Raw genomic sequence first — 21,744 nt, 5'->3', positions numbered from 1 at the left:
AGTTCGGGCTGGACTGTTCCCATGAGGCGCAGGGTCAAGACTGATTTGCATATGGACATGTCTGAACTGGGGTGGCTTGGGGAGCAAATTAACGATGGATTAAACCCAGATCTGTGACTGGGGGGTGAATGGTTTTCCATTGTGTAACATTCCGTCCATCATCTTGTGTGTTTTGCTGTTCACCCTATGTGGGAAGGGTATGCCCAGATGTGGGTCCCGTGCTCACTAAGCCACTGGAGTCAAGCTATCTTGGCTGAAGACGGCTGATAGCCAGAAACCGGTCCAAGGATGCTTGATTCCGTCCAGGGAAGACATGGCTTTGCAGTTCGGGCTGGACTGTTCCCATGAGGCACAGGGTCAAGACAGATTTGCATATGGCCATGTCTGAGCTGGGGTGACTTGGTGAGCAAAATAACGATGGATTAAACCCAGATCTGTGACTGGGGGTGAATGTTTTTCCATTGTGCAACATTCCGTCCATCATCTTGTGTGTTTTGCTGTTCACCCTATGTGGGAAAGGTATGCCCAGACGTGGGTCCCATGCTCACTAAGCCACTGGAGTCAAGCTATCCTGGCTGAAGACGGCTGATAGCCAGAAACCGGTCCTAGGATGCTTAATTCCCGTCCAGGGAAGACATGGCTTTGCAGTTCGGGCATGACTGTTCCCATGAGGCACATGGTCAAGACTGATTTACATATGGCCATGTCTGAACTGGGGTGACTTGGTGAGCAAAATAAGGATGGATTAAACCCAGATCTGTGACTGGGGTGAATGCTTTGCTATTGTGCAACATTCCGTCCATCATCTTGTGTGTTTTGCTGTTCACCCTATGTGGGAAGGGTATGCCCAGACGTGTGTCCCGTGCTCACTAAGCCACCGGAGTCAAGCTATCCTGGCTGAAGACGGCTGATAGCCAGAAACCGGTCCTAAGATGCTTGATTCCCGTCCAGGGAAGACATGGCTTTGCAGTTCAGGCTGGACTGTTCCCATGAGGCACAGGGTCAAGACTGATTTGCAAATGGCCATGTCTGAACTGGCGTGACTTGGTGAGCAAAATAACGATGGATTAAACCCAGATCTGTGACTGGGGGTGAATGTTTTTCCATTGTGCAACATTCTGTCCATCATCTTGTGTGTTTGCTGTTCACCCTATGTGGGAGGGTATGCGCAGACGTGGGTCCCATGCTCACTAAGCCACTGGAGTCAAGCTATCCTGGCTGAAGACGGCTGATAGCCAGAAACCAGTCCTGGGATGCTTGATTCTGGTCCAGGGAAGACATGGTTTGGCAGTTCAGGCTGGACTGTTCCCATGAGGCACAGGGTAAAGACTGATTTGCATATGGACATGTCTGAACTGGGGTGGCTTGGGGAGCAAAATAACGATGGATTAAACCCAGATCTGTGACTGGGGGGTGAATGTTTTTCCATTGTGTAACATTCCGTCCATCATCTTGTGTGTTTTGCTGTTCACCCTATGTGGGAAGGGTATGCCCAGATGTGGGTCCCGTGCTCACTAAGCCACTGGAGTCAAGCTATCTTGGCTGAAGACGGCTGATAGCCAGAAACCGGTCCTAGGATGCTTGATTCCGTCCAGGGAAGACATGGCTTTGCAGTTCGGGCTGGACTGTTCCCATGAGGCACAGGGTCAAGACTGATTTGCATATGGCCATGTCGGAACTAGGGTGGCTTGGTGAGCAAAATAACAATGGATTAAACCCAGATCTGTGACTGGGGGTGAATGTTTTTCCATTGTGCAACATTCTGTCCATCATCTTGTGTGTTTTGCTGTTCACCCTATGTGGGAAGGGTATGCCCAGACGTGGGTCCCATGCTCACTAAGCCACTGGAGTCAAGCTATCCTGGCTGAAGACGGCTGATAGCCAGAAACCAGTCCTGGGATGCTTGATTCTGGTCCAGGGAAGACATGGTTTGGCAGTTCAGGCTGGACTGTTCCCATGAGGCACAGGGTAAAGACTGATTTGCATATGGCCATGTCTGAACTGGGGTGGCTTGGTGAGCAAAATAACGATGGATTAAACCCAGATGTGTGACTCGGGGTGACTGTTTTTACATTGTGCAACATTTTGTCCATCATCTTGTGTGTTTTTCTGTTCACCCTATGTGGGAAGGGTATGCCCAGAAGTGGGTCCCGTGCTCACTAAGCCACAGGAGTCAAGCTATCTTGGCTGAGGACGGCTGATAGCCAGAAACCAGTCCTAGGATGCTTCATTCCGGTCCAGGGAAGACATGGCTTGGCAGTTCGGGCTGGACTGTTCCCATGACGCACAGGGTCAAGACAGATTTGCATAAGGCTATGTCTGAACTGGGGTGGCTTGGTGAGCAAAATAACGATGGATTAAACCCAGATCTGTGACTGTGGGTGAATGTTTTTCCATTGTGCAACATTCTGTCCATCATCTTGTGTGTTTTGCTGCTTACCCTATTTGGGAAGGGTATTCCCAGACGTGGGTCCCATGCTCACTAAGCCACTGGAGTCAATCTATCTTGGCTGAAGACGGCTGATAGCCAGAAACCAGTCCTGGGATGCTTGATTCTGGTCCAGGGAAGACATGGTTTGGCAGTTCAGGCTGGACTGTTCCCATGAGGCACAGGGTAAAGACTGATTTGCATATGGCCATGTCTGAACTGGGGTGGCTTGGTGAGCAAAATAACGATTGATTAAACCCAGATGTGTGACTCGGGGTGACTGTTTTTACATTGTGCAACATTTTATCCATCATCTTGTGTGTTTTTCTGTTCACCCTATGTGGGAAGGGTATGCCCAGACGTGGGTCCCGTGCTCACTAAGCCACAGGAGTCAAGCTATCTTGGCTGAGGACGGCTGATAGCCACAAACCAGTCCTAGGATGCTTCATTCCGGTCCAGGGAAGACATGGCTTGGCAGTTCGGGCTGGACTGTTCCCATGACGCACAGGGTCAAGACAGATTTGCATAAGGCTATGTCTGAACTGGGGTGGCTTGGTGAGCAAAATAACGATGGATTAAACCCAGATCTGTGACTGTGGGTGAATGTTTTTCCATTGTGCAACATTCTGTCCATCATCTTGTGTGTTTTGCTGCTTACCCTATTTGGGAAGGGTATTCCAAGACGTGGGTCCCATGCTCACTAAGCCACTGGAGTCAATCTATCCTGGCTGAAGACGGCTGATAGCCAGAAACCAGTCCTGGGATGCTTGATTCTGGTCCAGGGAAGATATGGTTTGGCAGTTCAGGCTGGACTGTTCCCATGAGGCACAGGGTAAAGACTGATTTGCATATGGCCATGTCTGAACTGGGGTGGCTTGGTGAGCAAAATAACAATGGATTAAACCCAGATGTGTGACTCGGGTTGACTGTTTTTCCATTGTGCAACATTCTGTCTATCATCTTGTGTGTTTTTCTGTTCACCCTATGTGGGAAGGGTATGCTCAGACGTGGGTCCCCTGCTCACTAAGCCACTGGAGTCAAGCTATCTTGGCTGAGGACGGCTGATAGCCAGAAACCGGTCCTAGGATGCTTGATTCCGGTCCAGGGAAGACATGGCTTAGCAGTTCGGGCTGGACTGTTCCCATGAGGCGCAGGGTCAAGACTGATTTGCATATGGACATGTCTGAACTGGGGTGGCTTGGGGAGCAAATTAACGATGGATTAAACCCAGATCTGTGACTGGGGGGTGAATGGTTTTCCATTGTGTAACATTCCGTCCATCATCTTGTGTGTTTTGCTGTTCACCCTATGTGGGAAGGGTATGCCCAGATGTGGGTCCCGTGCTCACTAAGCCACTGGAGTCAAGCTATCTTGGCTGAAGACGGCTGATAGCCAGAAACCGGTCCAAGGATGCTTGATTCCGTCCAGGGAAGACATGGCTTTGCAGTTCGGGCTGGACTGTTCCCATGAGGCACAGGGTCAAGACAGATTTGCATATGGCCATGTCTGAGCTGGGGTGACTTGGTGAGCAAAATAACGATGGATTAAACCCAGATCTGTGACTGGGGGTGAATGTTTTTCCATTGTGCAACATTCCGTCCATCATCTTGTGTGTTTTGCTGTTCACCCTATGTGGGAAAGGTATGCCCAGACGTGGGTCCCATGCTCACTAAGCCACTGGAGTCAAGCTATCCTGGCTGAAGACGGCTGATAGCCAGAAACCGGTCCTAGGATGCTTAATTCCCGTCCAGGGAAGACATGGCTTTGCAGTTCGGGCATGACTGTTCCCATGAGGCACATGGTCAAGACTGATTTACATATGGCCATGTCTGAACTGGGGTGACTTGGTGAGCAAAATAAGGATGGATTAAACCCAGATCTGTGACTGGGGTGAATGCTTTGCTATTGTGCAACATTCCGTCCATCATCTTGTGTGTTTTGCTGTTCACCCTATGTGGGAAGGGTATGCCCAGACGTGTGTCCCGTGCTCACTAAGCCACCGGAGTCAAGCTATCCTGGCTGAAGACGGCTGATAGCCAGAAACCGGTCCTAAGATGCTTGATTCCCGTCCAGGGAAGACATGGCTTTGCAGTTCAGGCTGGACTGTTCCCATGAGGCACAGGGTCAAGACTGATTTGCAAATGGCCATGTCTGAACTGGCGTGACTTGGTGAGCAAAATAACGATGGATTAAACCCAGATCTGTGACTGGGGGTGAATGTTTTTCCATTGTGCAACATTCTGTCCATCATCTTGTGTGTTTGCTGTTCACCCTATGTGGGAGGGTATGCGCAGACGTGGGTCCCATGCTCACTAAGCCACTGGAGTCAAGCTATCCTGGCTGAAGACGGCTGATAGCCAGAAACCAGTCCTGGGATGCTTGATTCTGGTCCAGGGAAGACATGGTTTGGCAGTTCAGGCTGGACTGTTCCCATGAGGCACAGGGTAAAGACTGATTTGCATATGGACATGTCTGAACTGGGGTGGCTTGGGGAGCAAAATAACGATGGATTAAACCCAGATCTGTGACTGGGGGGTGAATGTTTTTCCATTGTGTAACATTCCGTCCATCATCTTGTGTGTTTTGCTGTTCACCCTATGTGGGAAGGGTATGCCCAGACGTGGGTCCCATGCTCACTAAGCCACTGGAGTCAAGCTATCTTGGCTGAAGACGGCTGATAGCCAGAAACCGGTCCTAGGATGCTTGATTCCGTCCAGGGAAGACATGGCTTTGCAGTTCGGGCTGGACTGTTCCCATGAGGCACAGGGTCAAGACTGATTTGCATATGGCCATGTCGGAACTAGGGTGGCTTGGTGAGCAAAATAACAATGGATTAAACCCAGATCTGTGACTGGGGGTGAATGTTTTTCCATTGTGCAACATTCTGTCCATCATCTTGTGTGTTTTGCTGTTCACCCTATGTGGGAAGGGTATGCCCAGACTTGGGTCCCATGCTCACTAAGCCACTGGAGTCAAGCTATCCTGGCTGAAGACGGCTGATAGCCAGAAACCAGTCCTGGGATGCTTGATTCTGGTCCAGGGAAGACATGGTTTGGCAGTTCAGGCTGGACTGTTCCCATGAGGCACAGGGTAAAGACTGATTTGCATATGGCCATATCTGAACTGGGGTGGCTTGGTGAGCAAAATAACGATGGATTAAACCCAGATGTGTGACTCGGGGTGACTGTTTTTACATTGTGCAACATTTTGTCCATCATCTTGTGTGTTTTTCTGTTCACCCTATGTGGGAAGGGTATGCCCAGAAGTGGGTCCCGTGCTCACTAAGCCACAGGAGTCAAGCTATCTTGGCTGAGGACGGCTGATAGCCAGAAACCAGTCCTAGGATGCTTCATTCCGGTCCAGGGAAGACATGGCTTGGCAGTTCGGGCTGGACTGTTCCCATGACGCACAGGGTCAAGACAGATTTGCATAAGGCTATGTCTGAACTGGGGTGGCTTGGTGAGCAAAATAACGATGGATTAAACCCAGATCTGTGACTGTGGGTGAATGTTTTTCCATTGTGCAACATTCTGTCCATCATCTTGTGTGTTTTGCTGCTTACCCTATTTGGGAAGGGTATTCCCAGACGTGGGTCCCATGCTCACTAAGCCACTGGAGTCAATCTATCCTGGCTGAAGACGGCTGATAGCCAGAAACCAGTCCTGGGATGCTTGATTCTGGTCCAGGGAAGATATGGTTTGGCAGTTCAGGCTGGACTGTTCCCATGAGGCACAGGGTAAAGACTGATTTGCATATGGCCATGTCTGAACTGGGGTGGCTTGGTGAGCAAAATAACAATGGATTAAACCCAGATGTGTGACTCGGGGTGACTGTTTTTCCATTGTGCAACATTCTGTCTATCATCTTGTGTGTTTTTCTGTTCACCCTATGTGGGAAGGGTATGCTCAGACGTGGGTCCCGTGCTCACTAAGCCACTGGAGTCAAGCTATCTTGGCTGAAGACGGCTGATAGCCAGAAACCGGTCCAAGGATGCTTGATTCTGTCCAGGGAAGACATGGCTTTGCAGTTCGGGCTGGACTGTTCCCATGAGGCACAGGGTCAAGACTGATTTGCATATGGCCATGTCTGAGCTGGGGTGACTTGGTGAGCAAAATAACGATGGATTAAACCCAGATCTGTGACTGGGGGTGAATGTTTTTCCATTGTGCAACATTCCGTCCATCATCTTGTGTGTTTTGCTGTTCACCCTATGTGGGAAAGGTATGCCCAGACGTGGGTCCCATGCTCACTAAGCCACTGGAGTCAAGCTATCCTGGCCGAAGACGGCTGATAGCCAGAAACCGGTCCTAGGATGCTTAATTCCCGTCCAGGGAAGACATGGCTTTGCAGTTCGGGCTGGACTGTTCCCATGAGGCACATGGTCAAGACTGATTTACATATGGCCATGTCTGAACTGGGGTGACTTGCTGAGCAAAATAACGATGGATTAAACCCAGATCTGTGACTGGGGTGAATGCTTTGCTATTGTGCAACATTCCGTCCATCATCTTGTGTGTTTTGCTGTTCACCCTATGTGGGAAGGGTATGCCCAGACGTGTGTCCCGTGCTCACTAAGCCACCGGAGTCAAGCTATCCTGGCTGAAGACGGCTGATAGCCAGAAACCGGTCCTAAGATGCTTGATTCCCGTCCAGGGAAGACATGGCTTTGCAGTTCAGGCTGGACTGTTCCCATGAGGCACAGGGTCAAGACTGATTTGCAAATGGACATGTCTGAACTGGCGTGACTTGGTGAGCAAAATAACGATGGATTAAACCCAGATCTGTGACTGGGGGTGAATGTTTTTCCATTGTGCACCATTCTGTCCATCATCTTGTGTGTTTGCTGTTCACCCTATGTGGGAGGGTATGCCCAGACGTGGGTCCCATGCTCACTAAGCCACTGGAGTCAAGCTATCCTGGCTGAAGACGGCTGATAGCCAGAAACCAGTCCTGGGATGCTTGATTCTGGTCCAGAGAAGACATGGTTTGGCAGTTCAGGCTGGACTGTTCCCATGAGGCACAGGGTAAAGACTGATTTGCATATGGACATGTCTGAACTGGGGTGGCTTGGGGAGCAAATTAACGATGGATTAAACCCAGATCTGTGACTGGGGGTGAATGGTTTTCCATTGTGTAACATTCCGTCCATCATCTTGTGTGTTTTGCTGTTCACCCTATGTGGGAAGGGTATGCCCAGATGTGGGTCCCGTGCTCACTAAGCCACTGGAGTCAAGCAATCTTGGCTGAAGACGGCTGATAGCCAGAAACCGGTCCAAGGATGCTTGATTCCGTCCAGGGAAGACATGGCTTTGCAGTTCGGGCTGGACTGTTCCCATGAGGCACAGGGTCAAGACTGATTTGCATATGGCCATGTCTGAGCTGGGGTGACTTGGTGAGCAAAATAACGATGGATTAAACCCAGATCTGTGACTGCGGGTGAATGTTTTTCCATTGTGCAACATTCCGTCCATCATCTTGTGTGTTTTGCTGTTCACCCTATGTGGGAAAGGTATGCCCAGACGTGGGTCCCATGCTCACTAAGCCACTGGAGTCAAGCTATCCTGGCTGAAGACGGCTGATAGCCAGAAACCGGTCCTAGGATGCTTAATTCCCGTCCAGGGAAGACATGGCTTTGCAGTTCGGGCTGGACTGTTCCCATGAGGCACATGGTCAAGACTGATTTACATATGGCCATGTCTGAACTGGGGTGACTTGGTGAGCAAAATAACGATGGATTAAACCCAGATATGTGACTGGGGTGAATGCTTTGCTATTGTGCAACATTCCGTCCATCATCTTGTGTGTTTTGCTGTTCACCCTATGTGGGAAGGGTATGCCCAGACGTGTGTCCCGTGCTCACTAAGCCACCGGAGTCAAGCTATCCTGGCTGAAGACGGCTGATAGCCAGAAACCGGTCCTAAGATGCTTGATTCCCGTCCAGGGAAGACATGGCTTTGCAGTTCAGGCTGGACTGTTCCCATGAGGCACAGGGTCAAGACTGATTTGCATATGGCCATGTCTGAACTGGGGTGGCTTGGTGAGCAAAATAACGATGGATTAAATCCAGATCTGTGACTGGGGGTGAATGTTTTTCCATTGTGCAACATTCTGTCCATCATCTTGTGTGTTTTGCTGTTCACCCTATTTGTGAAGGGTATGCCCAGACGTGGGTCCCATGCTCACTAAGCCACTGGAGTCAATCTATCCTGGCTGAAGACGGCTGATAGCCAGAAACCAGTCCTGGGATGCTTGATTCTGGTCCAGGGAAGATATGGTTTGGCAGTTCAGGCTGGACTGTTCCCATGAGGCACAGGGTAAAGACTGATTTGCATATGGCCATGTCTGAACTGGGGTGGCTTGGTGAGCAAAATAACGATGGATTAAACCCAGATGTGTGACTCGGGGTGACTGTTTTTCCATTGTGAAACATTCTGTCTATCATCTTGTGTGTTTTTCTGTTCACCCTATGTTGGAAGGGTATGCTCAGACGTGGGTCCCTTGCTCACTAAGACACTGGAGTCAAGCTATCTTGGCTGAGGACGGCTGATAGCCAGAAACCGGTCCTAGGATGCTTGATTCCGGTCCAGGGAAGACATGGCTTAGCAGTTCGGGCTGGACTGTTCCCATGAGGCGCAGGGTCAAGACTGATTTGCATATGGACATGTCTGAACTGGGGTGGCTTGGGGAGCAAAATAACGATGGATTAAACCCAGATCTGTGATTGGGGGGTGAATGTTTTTCCATTGTGTAACATTCCGTCCATCATCTTGTGTGTTTTGCTGTTCACCCTATGTGGGAAGGGTATGCCCAGATGTGGGTCCCGTGCTCACTAAGCCACTGGAGTCAAGCTATCTTGGCTGAAGATGGCTGATAGCCAGAAACCGGTCCTGGGATGCTTGATTCTGGTCCAGGGAAGATATGGTTTGGCAGTTCAGGCTGGACTGTTCCCATGAGGCACAGAGTAAAGACTGATTTGCATATGGCCATGTCTGAACTGGGGTGGCTTGGTGAGCAAAATAACGATGGATTAAACCCAGATGTGTGACTCGGGGTGACTGTTTTTCCATTGTGAAACATTCTGTCTATCATCTTGTGTGTTTTGCTGTTCACCCTATGTGGGAAGGGTATGCCCAGATGTGGGTCCCGTGCTCACTAAGCCACTGGAGTCAAGCTATCTTGGCTGAAGACGGCTGATAGCCAGAAACCGGACCTAGGATGCTTGATTCCGTCCAGGGAAGACATGGCTTTGCAGTTCGGGCTGGACTGTTCCCATGAGGCACAGGGTCAAGACTGATTTGCATATGGCCATGTCTGAACTGGGGTGGCTTGGTGAGCAAAATAACAATGGATTAAACCCAGATCTGTGACTGGGGGTGAATGTTTTTCCATTGTGCAACATTCTGTCCATCATCTTGTGTGTTTTGCTGTTCACCCTATTTGGGAAGGGTATGCCCAGACGTGGGTCCCATGCTCACTAAGCCACTGGAGTCAATCTATCCTGGCTGAAGACGGCTGATAGCCAGAAACCAGTCCTGGGATGCTTGATTCTGGTCCAGGGAAGATATGGTTTGGCAGTTCAGGCTGGACTGTTCCCATGAGGCACAGGGTAAAGACTGATTTGCATATGGCCATGTCTGAACTGGGGTGGCTTGGTGAGCGAAATAACGATGGATTAAACCCAGATGTGTGACTCGGGGTGACTGTTTTTCCATTGTGAAACATTCTGTCTATCATCTTGTGTGTTTTTCTGTTCGCCCTATGTTGGAAGGGTATGCTCAGACGTGGGTCCCGTGCTCACTAAGCCACTGGAGTCAAGCTATCTTGGCTGAGGACAGCTGATAGCCAGAAACCGGTCCTAGGATGCTTGATTCCGGTCCAGGGAAGACATGGCTTAGCAGTTCGGGCTGGACTGTTCCCATGAGGCGCAGGGTCAAGACTGATTTGCATATGGACATGTCTGAACTGGGGTGGCTTGGGGAGCAAAATAACGATGGATTAAACCCAGATCTGTGACTGGGGGTGAATGTTTTTCCATTGTGCAACATTCCGTCCATCATCTTGTGTGTTTTGCTGTTCACCCTATGTGGGAAAGGTATGCCCAGACGTGGGTCCCATGCTCACTAAGCCACTGGAGTCAAGCTATCCTGGCTGAAGACGGCTGATAGCCAGAAACCGGTCCTAGGATGCTTGATTCCCGTCCAGGGAAGACATGGCTTTGCAGTTCGGGCTGGACTGTTCCCATGAGGCACATGGTCAAGACTGATTTACATATGGCCATGTCTGAACTGGGGTGACTTGGTGAGCAAAATAACGATGGATTAAACCCAGATCTGTGACTGGGGTGAATGCTTTGCTATTGTGCAACATTCCGTCCATCATCTTGTGTGTTTTGCTGTTCACCCTATGTGGGAAGGGTATGCCCAGACGTGTGTCCCGTGCTCACTAAGCCACCGGAGTCAAGCTATCCTGGCTGAAGACGGCTGATAGCCAGAAACCGGTCCTAAGATGCTTGATTCCCGTCCAGGGAAGACATGGCTTTGCAGTTCAGGCTGGACTGTTCCCATGAGGCACAGGGTCAAGACTGATTTGCATATGGCCATGTCTGAACTGGCGTGACTTGGTGAGCAAAATAACGATGGATTAAACCCAGATCTGTGACTGGGGTGAATGTTTTTCCATTGTGCAACATTCTGTCCATCATCTTGTGTGTTTGCTGTTCACCCTTTGTGGGAGGGTATGCCCAGACGTGGGTCCCATGCTCACTAAGCCACTGGAGTCAAGCTATCCTGGCTGAAGACGGCTGATAGCCAGAAACCAGTCCTGGGATGCTTGATTCTGGTCCAGGGAAGGCATGGTTTGGCAGTTCAGGCTGGACTGTTCCCATGAGGCACAGGGTAAAGACTGATTTGCATATGGCCATGTCTGAACTGGGGTGGCTTGGTGAGCAAAATAACGATGGATTAAACCCAGATGTGTGACTCGGGGTGACTGTTTTTCCATTGTGCAACATTCTGTCTATCATCTTGTGTGTTTTTCTGTTCACCCTATGTTGGAAGGGTATGGTCAGACGTGGGTCCCGTGCTCACTAAGCCACTGGAGTCAAGCTATCTTGGCTGAGGACGGCTGATAGCCAGAAACCGGTCCTAGGATGCTTGATTCCGGTCCAGGGAAGACATGGCTTAGCAGTTCGGGCTGGACTGTTCCCATGAGGCGCAGGGTCAAGACTGATTTGCATATGGACATGTCTGAACTCGGGTGGCTTGGGGAGCAAAGTAACGATGAATTAAACCCAGATCTGTGACTGGGGGGTGAATGTTTTTCCATTATGTAACATTCCGTCCATCATCTTGTGTGTTTTGCTGTTCACCCTATGTGGGAAGGGTATGCCCAGATGTGGGTCCCGTGCTCACTAAGCCACTGGAGTCAAGCTATCTTGGCTGAAGACGGCTGATAGCCAGAAACCGGTCCAAGGATGCTTGATTCCGTCCAGGGAAGACATGGCTTTGCAGTTCGGGCTGGACTGTTCCCATGAGGCACAGGGTCAAGACTGATTTGCATATGGCCATGTCTGAGCTGGGGTGACTTGGTGAGCAAAATAACGATGGATTAAACCCAGATCTGTGACTGGGGGTGAATGTTTTTCCATTGTGCAACATTCCGTCCATCATCTTGTGTGTTTTGCTGTTCACCCTATGTGGGAAGGGTATGCCCAGACGTGGGTCCCATGCTCACTAAGCCACTGGAGTCAAGCTATCCTGGCTGAAGACGGCTGATAGCCAGAAACCAGTCCTGGGATGCTTGATTCTGGTCCAGGGAAGACATCGTTTGGCAGTTCAGGCTGGGCTGTTCCCATGAGGCATAGGGTAAAGACTGATTTGCATATGGCCATGTCTGAACTGGGGTGGCTTGGTGAGCAAAATAACGATGGATTAAACCCAGATGTGTGACTCGGGGTGACTGTTTTTACATTGTGCAACATTTTGTCCATCATCTTGTGTGTTTTTCTGTTCACCCTATGTGGGAAGGGTATGCCCAGACGTGGGTCCCGTGCTCACTAAGCCACAGGAGTCAAGCTATCTTGGCTGAGGATGGCTGATAGCCAGAAACCAGTCCTAGGATGCTTCATTCCGGTCCAGGGAAGACATGGCTTGGCAGTTCGGGCTGGACTGTTCCCATGACGCACAGGGTCAAGATTGATTTGCATAAGGCCATGTCTGAACTGGGGTGGCTTGGTGAGCAAAATAACGATGGATTAAACCCAGATCTGTGACTTGGGGTGAATGTTTTTCCATTGTGCAACATTCTGTCCATCATCTTGTGTGTTTTGCTGTTCACCCTATTTGGGAAGGGTATGCCCAGACGTGGGTCCCATGCTCACTAAGCCACTGGAGTCAATCTATCCTGGCTGAAGACGGCTGATAGCCAGAAACCAGTCCTGGGATGCTTGATTCTGGTCCAGGGAAGATATGGTTTGGCAGTTCAGGCTGGACTGTTCCCATGAGGCACAGGGTAAAGACTGATTTGCATATGGCCATGTCTGAACTGGGGTGGCTTGGTGAGCAAAATAACGATGGATTAAACCCAGATGTGTGACTCTGGGTGACTGTTTTTCCATTGTGAAACATTCTGTCTATCATCTTGTGTGTTTTTCTGTTCACCCTATGTTGGAAGGGTATGCTCAGACGTGGGTCCCTTGCTCACTAAGACACTGGAGTCAAGCTATCTTGGCTGAGGACGGCTGATAGCCAGAAACCGGTCCTAGGATGCTTGATTCCGGTCCAGGGAAGACATGGCTTAGCAGTTCGGGCTGGACTGTTCCCATGAGGCGCAGGGTCAAGACTGATTTGCATATGGACATGTCTGAACTGGGGTGGCTTGGGGAGCAAAATAACGATGGATTAAACCCAGATCTGTGACTGGGGGGTGAATGTTTTTCCATTGTGTAACATTCCGTCCATCATCTTGTGTGTTTTGCTGTTCACCCTATGTGGGAAGGGTATGCCCAGATGTGGGTCCCGTGCTCACTAAGCCACTGGAGTCAAGCTATCTTGGCTGAAGATGGCTGATAGCCAGAAACCGGTCCTAGGATGCTTGATTCCGTCCAGGGAAGACATGGCTTTGCAGTTCGGGCTGGACTGTTCCCATGAGGCACAGGGTCAAGACTGATTTGCATATGGCCATGTCGGAACTAGGGTGGCTTTGTGAGCAAAATAACAATGGATTAAACCCAGATCTGTGACTGGGGGTGAATGTTTTTCCATTGTGCAACATTCTGTCCATCATCTTGTGTGTTTTGCTGTTCACCCTATGTGGGAAGGGTATGCCCAGACGTGGGTCCCATGCTCACTAAGCCACTGGAGTCAAGCTATCCTGGCTGAAGACGGCTGATAGCCAGAAACCAGTCCTGGGATGCTTGATTCTGGTCCAGGGAAGACATGGTTTGGCAGTTCAGGCTGGACTGTTCCCATGAGGCACAGGGTAAAGACTGATTTGCATATGGCCATGTCTGAACTGGGGTGGCTTGGTGAGCAAAATAACGATGGATTAAACCCAGATGTGTGACTCGGGGTGACTGTTTTTACATTGTGCAACATTTTGTCCATCATCTTGTGTGTTTTTCTGTTCACCCTATGTGGGAAGGGTATGCCCAGAAGTGGGTCCCGTGCTCACTAAGCCACAGGAGTCAAGCTATCTTGGCTGAGGACGGCTGATAGCCAGAAACCAGTCCTAGGATGCTTCATTCCGGTCCAGGGAAGACATGGCTTGGCAGTTCGGGCTGGACTGTTCCCATGACGCACAGGGTCAAGACAGATTTGCATAAGGCTATGTCTGAACTGGGGTGGCTTGGTGAGCAAAATAACGATGGATTAAACCCAGATCTGTGACTGTGGGTGAATGTTTTTCCATTGTGCAACATTCTGTCCATCATCCTGTGTGTTTTGCTGCTTACCCTATTTGGGAAGGGTATTCCCAGACGTGGGTCCCATGCTCACTAAGCCACTGGAGTCAATCTATCCTGGCTGAAGACGGCTGATAGCCAGAAACCAGTCCTGGGATGCTTGATTCTGGTCCAGGGAAGATATGGTTTGGCAGTTCAGGCTGGACTGTTCCCATGAGGCACAGGGTAAAGACTGATTTGCATATGGCCATGTCTGAACTGGGGTGGCTTGGTGAGCAAAATAACAATGGATTAAACCCAGATGTGTGACTCGGGGTGACTGTTTTTCCATTGTGCAACATTCTGTCTATCATCTTGTGTGTTTTTCTGTTCACCCTATGTGGGAAGGGTATGCTCAGACGTGGGTCCCGTGCTCACTAAGCCACTGGAGTCAAGCTATCTTGGCTGAAGACGGCTGATAGCCAGAAACCGGTCCAAGGATGCTTGATTCCGTCCAGGGAAGACATGGCTTTGCAGTTCGGGCTGGACTGTTCCCATGAGGCACAGGGTCAAGACTGATTTGCATATGGCCATGTCTGAGCTGGGGTGACTTGGTGAGCAAAATAACGATGGATTAAACCCAGATCTGTGACTGGGGGTGAATGTTTTTCCATTGTGCAACATTCCGTCCATCATCTTGTGTGTTTTGCTGTTCACCCTATGTGGGAAAGGTATGCCCAGACGTGGGTCCCATGCTCACTAAGCCACTGGAGTCAAGCTATCCTGGCCGAAGACGGCTGATAGCCAGAAACCGGTCCTAGGATGCTTAATTCCCGTCCAGGGAAGACATGGCTTTGCAGTTCGGGCTGGACTGTTCCCATGAGGCACATGGTCAAGACTGATTTACATATGGCCATGTCTGAACTGGGGTGACTTGCTGAGCAAAATAACGATGGATTAAACCCAGATCTGTGACTGGGGTGAATGCTTTGCTATTGTGCAACATTCCGTCCATCATCTTGTGTGTTTTGCTGTTCACCCTATGTGGGAAGGGTATGCCCAGACGTGTGTCCCGTGCTCACTAAGCCACCGGAGTCAAGCTATCCTGGCTGAAGACGGCTGATAGCCAGAAACCGGTCCTAAGATGCTTGATTCCCGTCCAGGGAAGACATGGCTTTGCAGTTCAGGCTGGACTGTTCCCATGAGGCACAGGGTCAAGACTGATTTGCAAATGGACATGTCTGAACTGGCGTGACTTGGTGAGCAAAATAACGATGGATTAAACCCAGATCTGTGACTGGGGGTGAATGTTTTTCCATTGTGCACCATTCTGTCCATCATCTTGTGTGTTTGCTGTTCACCCTATGTGGGAGGGTATGCCCAGACGTGGGTCCCATGCTCACTAAGCCACTGGAGTCAAGCTATCCTGGCTGAAGACGGCTGATAGCCAGAAACCAGTCCTGGGATGCTTGATTCTGGTCCAGAGAAGACATGGTTTGGCAGTTCAGGCTGGACTGTTCCCATGAGGCACAGGGTAAAGACTGATTTGCATATGGACATGTCTGAACTGGGGTGGCTTGGGGAGCAAATTAACGATGGATTAAACCCAGATCTGTGACTGGGGGTGAATGGTTTTCCATTGTGTAACATTCCGTCCATCATCTTGTGTGTTTTGCTGTTCACCCTATGTGGGAAGGGTATGCCCAGATGTGGGTCCCGTGCTCACTAAGCCACTGGAGTCAAGCAATCTTGGCTGAAGACGGCTGATAGCCAGAAACCGGTCCAAGGATGCTTGATTCCGTCCAGGGAAGACATGGCTTTGCAGTTCGGGCTGGACTGTTCCCATGAGGCACAGGGTCAAGACTGATTTGCATATGGCCATGTCTGAGCTGGGGTGACTTGGTGAGCAAAATAACGATGGATTAAACCCAGATCTGTGACTGGGGGTGAATGTTTTTCCATTGTGCAACATTCCGTCCATCATCTTGTGTGTTTTGCTGTTCACCCTATGTGGGAAAGGTATGCCCAGACGTGGGTCCCATGCTCACTAAGCCACTGGAGTCAAGCTATCCTGGCTGAAGACGGCTGATAGCCAGAAACCGGTCCTAGGATGCTTAATTCCCGTCCAGGGAAGACATGGCTTTGCAGTTCGGGCTGGACTGTTCCCATGAGGCACATGGTCAAGACTGATTTACATATGGCCATGTCTGAACTGGGGTGACTTGGTGAGCAAAATAACGATGGATTAAACCCAGATATGTGACTGGGGTGAATGCTTTGCTATTGTGCAACATTCCGTCCATCATCTTGTGTGTTTTGCTGTTCACCCTATGTGGGAAGGGTATGCCCAGACGTGTGTCCCGTGCTCACTAAGCCACCGGAGTCAAGCTATCCTGGCTGAAGACGGCTGATAGCCAGAAACCGGTCCTAAGATGCTTGATTCCCGTCCAGGGAAGACATGGCTTTGCAGTTCAGGCTGGACTGTTCCCATGAGGCACAGGGTCAAGACTGATTTGCATATGGCCATGTCTGAACTGGGGTGGCTTGGTGAGCAAAATAACGATGGATTAAATCCAGATCTGTGACTGGGGGTGAATGTTTTTCCATTGTGCAACATTCTGTCCATCATCTTGTGTGTTTTGCTGTTCACCCTATTTGTGAAGGGTATGCCCAGACGTGGGTCCCATGCTCACTAAGCCACTGGAGTCAATCTATCCTGGCTGAAGACGGCTGATAGCCAGAAACCAGTCCTGGGATGCTTGATTCTGGTCCAGGGAAGATATGGTTTGGCAGTTCAGGCTGGACTGTTCCCATGAGGCACAGGGTAAAGACTGATTTGCATATGGCCATGTCTGAACTGGGGTGGCTTGGTGAGCAAAATAACGATGGATTAAACCCAGATGTGTGACTCGGGGTGACTGTTTTTCCATTGTGAAACATTCTGTCTATCATCTTGTGTGTTTTTCTGTTCACCCTATGTTGGAAGGGTATGCTCAGACGTGGGTCCCTTGCTCACTAAGACACTGGAGTCAAGCTATCTTGGCTGAGGACGGCTGATAGCCAGAAACCGGTCCTAGGATGCTTGATTCCGGTCCAGGGAAGACATGGCTTAGCAGTTCGGGCTGGACTGTTCCCATGAGGCGCAGGGTCAAGACTGATTTGCATATGGACATGTCTGAACTGGGGTGGCTTGGGGAGCAAAATAACGATGGATTAAACCCAGATCTGTGATTGGGGGGTGAATGTTTTTCCATTGTGTAACATTCCGTCCATCATCTTGTGTGTTTTGCTGTTCACCCTATGTGGGAAGGGTATGCCCAGATGTGGGTCCCGTGCTCACTAAGCCACTGGAGTCAAGCTATCTTGGCTGAAGATGGCTGATAGCCAGAAACCGGTCCTGGGATGCTTGATTCTGGTCCAGGGAAGATATGGTTTGGCAGTTCAGGCTGGACTGTTCCCATGAGGCACAGAGTAAAGACTGATTTGCATATGGCCATGTCTGAACTGGGGTGGCTTGGTGAGCAAAATAACGATGGATTAAACCCAGATGTGTGACTCGGGGTGACTGTTTTTCCATTGTGAAACATTCTGTCTATCATCTTGTGTGTTTTGCTGTTCACCCTATGTGGGAAGGGTATGCCCAGATGTGGGTCCCGTGCTCACTAAGCCACTGGAGTCAAGCTATCTTGGCTGAAGACGGCTGATAGCCAGAAACCGGACCTAGGATGCTTGATTCCGTCCAGGGAAGACATGGCTTTGCAGTTCGGGCTGGACTGTTCCCATGAGGCACAGGGTCAAGACTGATTTGCATATGGCCATGTCTGAACTGGGGTGGCTTGGTGAGCAAAATAACAATGGATTAAACCCAGATCTGTGACTGGGGGTGAATGTTTTTCCATTGTGCAACATTCTGTCCATCATCTTGTGTGTTTTGCTGTTCACCCTATTTGGGAAGGGTATGCCCAGACGTGGGTCCCATGCTCACTAAGCCACTGGAGTCAATCTATCCTGGCTGAAGACGGCTGATAGCCAGAAACCAGTCCTGGGATGCTTGATTCTGGTCCAGGGAAGATATGGTTTGGCAGTTCAGGCTGGACTGTTCCCATGAGGCACAGGGTAAAGACTGATTTGCATATGGCCATGTCTGAACTGGGGTGGCTTGGTGAGCGAAATAACGATGGATTAAACCCAGATGTGTGACTCGGGGTGACTGTTTTTCCATTGTGAAACATTCTGTCTATCATCTTGTGTGTTTTTCTGTTCGCCCTATGTTGGAAGGGTATGCTCAGACGTGGGTCCCGTGCTCACTAAGCCACTGGAGTCAAGCTATCTTGGCTGAGGACAGCTGATAGCCAGAAACCGGTCCTAGGATGCTTGATTCCGGTCCAGGGAAGACATGGCTTAGCAGTTCGGGCTGGACTGTTCCCATGAGGCGCAGGGTCAAGACTGATTTGCATATGGACATGTCTGAACTGGGGTGGCTTGGGGAGCAAAATAACGATGGATTAAACCCAGATCTGTGACTGGGGGTGAATGTTTTTCCATTGTGCAACATTCCGTCCATCATCTTGTGTGTTTTGCTGTTCACCCTATGTGGGAAAGGTATGCCCAGACGTGGGTCCCATGCTCACTAAGCCACTGGAGTCAAGCTATCCTGGCTGAAGACGGCTGATAGCCAGAAACCGGTCCTAGGATGCTTGATTCCCGTCCAGGGAAGACATGGCTTTGCAGTTCGGGCTGGACTGTTCCCGTGAGGCACATGGTCAAGACTGATTTACATATGGCCATGTCTGAACTGGGGTGACTTGGTGAGCAAAATAACGATGGATTAAACCCAGATCTGTGACTGGGGTGAATGCTTTGCTATTGTGCAACATTCCGTCCATCATCTTGTGTGTTTTGCTGTTCACCCTATGTGGGAAGGGTATGCCCAGACGTGTGTCCCGTGCTCACTAAGCCACCGGAGTCAAGCTATCCTGGCTGAAGACGGCTGATAGCCAGAAACCGGTCCTAAGATGCTTGATTCCCGTCCAGGGAAGACATGGCTTTGCAGTTCAGGCTGGACTGTTCCCATGAGGCACAGGGTCAAGACTGATTTGCATATGGCCATGTCTGAACTGGCGTGACTTGGTGAGCAAAATAACGATGGATTAAACCCAGATCTGTGACTGGGGTGAATGTTTTTCCATTGTGCAACATTCTGTCCATCATCTTGTGTGTTTGCTGTTCACCCTTTGTGGGAGGGTATGCCCAGACGTGGGTCCCATGCTCACTAAGCCACTGGAGTCAAGCTATCCTGGCTGAAGACGGCTGATAGCCAGAAACCAGTCCTGGGATGCTTGATTCTGGTCCAGGGAAGGCATGGTTTGGCAGTTCAGGCTGGACTGTTCCCATGAGGCACAGGGTAAAGACTGATTTGCATATGGCCATGTCTGAACTGGGGTGGCTTGGTGAGCAAAATAACGATGGATTAAACCCAGATGTGTGACTCGGGGTGACTGTTTTTCCATTGTGCAACATTCTGTCTATCATCTTGTGTGTTTTTCTGTTCACCCTATGTTGGAAGGGTATGGTCAGACGTGGGTCCCGTGCTCACTAAGCCACTGGAGTCAAGCTATCTTGGCTGAGGACGGCTGATAGCCAGAAACTGGTCCTAGGATGCTTGATTCCGGTCCAGGGAAGACATGGCTTAGCAGTTCGGGCTGGACTGTTCCCATGAGGCGCAGGGTCAAGACTGATTTGCATATGGACATGTCTGAACTCGGGTGGCTTGGGGAGCAAAGTAACGATGAATTAAACCCAGATCTGTGACTGGGGGGTGAATGTTTTTCCATTATGTAACATTCCGTCCATCATCTTGTGTGTTTTGCTGTTCACCCTATGTGGGAAGGGTATGCCCAGATGTGGGTCCCGTGCTCACTAAGCCACTGGAGTCAAGCTATCTTGGCTGAAGACGGCTGATAGCCAGAAACCGGTCCAAGGATGCTTGATTCCGTCCAGGGAAGACATGGCTTTGCAGTTCGGGCTGGACTGTTCCCATGAGGCACAGGGTCAAGACTGATTTGCATATGGCCATGTCTGAGCTGGGGTGACTTGGTGAGCAAAATAACGATGGATTAAACCCAGATCTGTGACTGGGGGTGAATGTTTTTCCATTGTGCAACATTCCGTCCATCATCTTGTGTGTTTTGCTGTTCACCCTATGTGGGAAGGGTATGCCCAGACGTGGGTCCCATGCTCACTAAGCCACTGGAGTCAAGCTATCCTGGCTGAAGACGGCTGATAGCCAGAAACCAGTCCTGGGATGCTTGATTCTGGTCCAGGGAAGACATCGTTTGGCAGTTCAGGCTGGACTGTTCCCATGAGGCATAGGGTAAAGACTGATTTGCATATGGCCATGTCTGAACTGGGATGGCTTGGTGAGCAAAATAACGATGGATTAAACCCAGATGTGTGACTCGGGGTGACTGTTTTTACATTGTGCAACATTTTGTCCATCATCTTGTGTGTTTTTCTGTTCACCCTATGTGGGAAGGGTATGCCCAGACGTGGGTCCCGTGCTCACTAAGCCACAGGAGTCAAGCTATCTTGGCTGAGGATGGCTGATAGCCAGAAACCAGTCCTAGGATGCTTCATTCCGGTCCAGGGAAGACATGGCTTGGCAGTTCGGGCTGGACTGTTCCCATGACGCACAGGGTCAAGATTGATTTGCATAAGGCCATGTCTGAACTGGGGTGGCTTGGTGAGCAAAATAACGATGGATTAAACCCAGATCTGTGACTTGGGGTGAATGTTTTTCCATTGTGCAACATTCTGTCCATCATCTTGTGTGTTTTGCTGTTCACCCTATTTGGGAAGGGTATGCCCAGACGTGGGTCCCATGCTCACTAAGCCACTGGAGTCAATCTATCCTGGCTGAAGACGGCTGATAGCCAGAAACCAGTCCTGGGATGCTTGATTCTGGTCCAGGGAAGATATGGTTTGGCAGTTCAGGCTGGACTGTTCCCATGAGGCACAGGGTAAAGACTGATTTGCATATGGCCATGTCTGAACTGGGGTGGCTTGGTGAGCAAAATAACGATGGATTAAACCCAGATGTGTGACTCTGGGTGACTGTTTTTCCATTGTGAAACATTCTGTCTATCATCTTGTGTGTTTTTCTGTTCACCCTATGTTGGAAGGGTATGCTCAGACGTGGGTCCCTTGCTCACTAAGACACTGGAGTCAAGCTATCTTGGCTGAGGACGGCTGATAGCCAGAAACCGGTCCTAGGATGCTTGATTCCGGTCCAGGGAAGACATGGCTTAGCAGTTCGGGCTGGACTGTTCCCATGAGGCGCAGGGTCAAGACTGATTTGCATATGGACATGTCTGAACTGGGGTGGCTTGGGGAGCAAAATAACGATGGATTAAACCCAGATCTGTGACTGGGGGGTGAA

This window comes from Lissotriton vulgaris, chromosome 5, assembly GCF_964263255.1.
Source record: "Lissotriton vulgaris chromosome 5, aLisVul1.2, whole genome shotgun sequence".
Classification (NCBI taxonomy): domain Eukaryota; kingdom Metazoa; phylum Chordata; class Amphibia; order Caudata; family Salamandridae; genus Lissotriton; species Lissotriton vulgaris.
Note: the sequence above shows the minus strand (reverse complement) of the source record.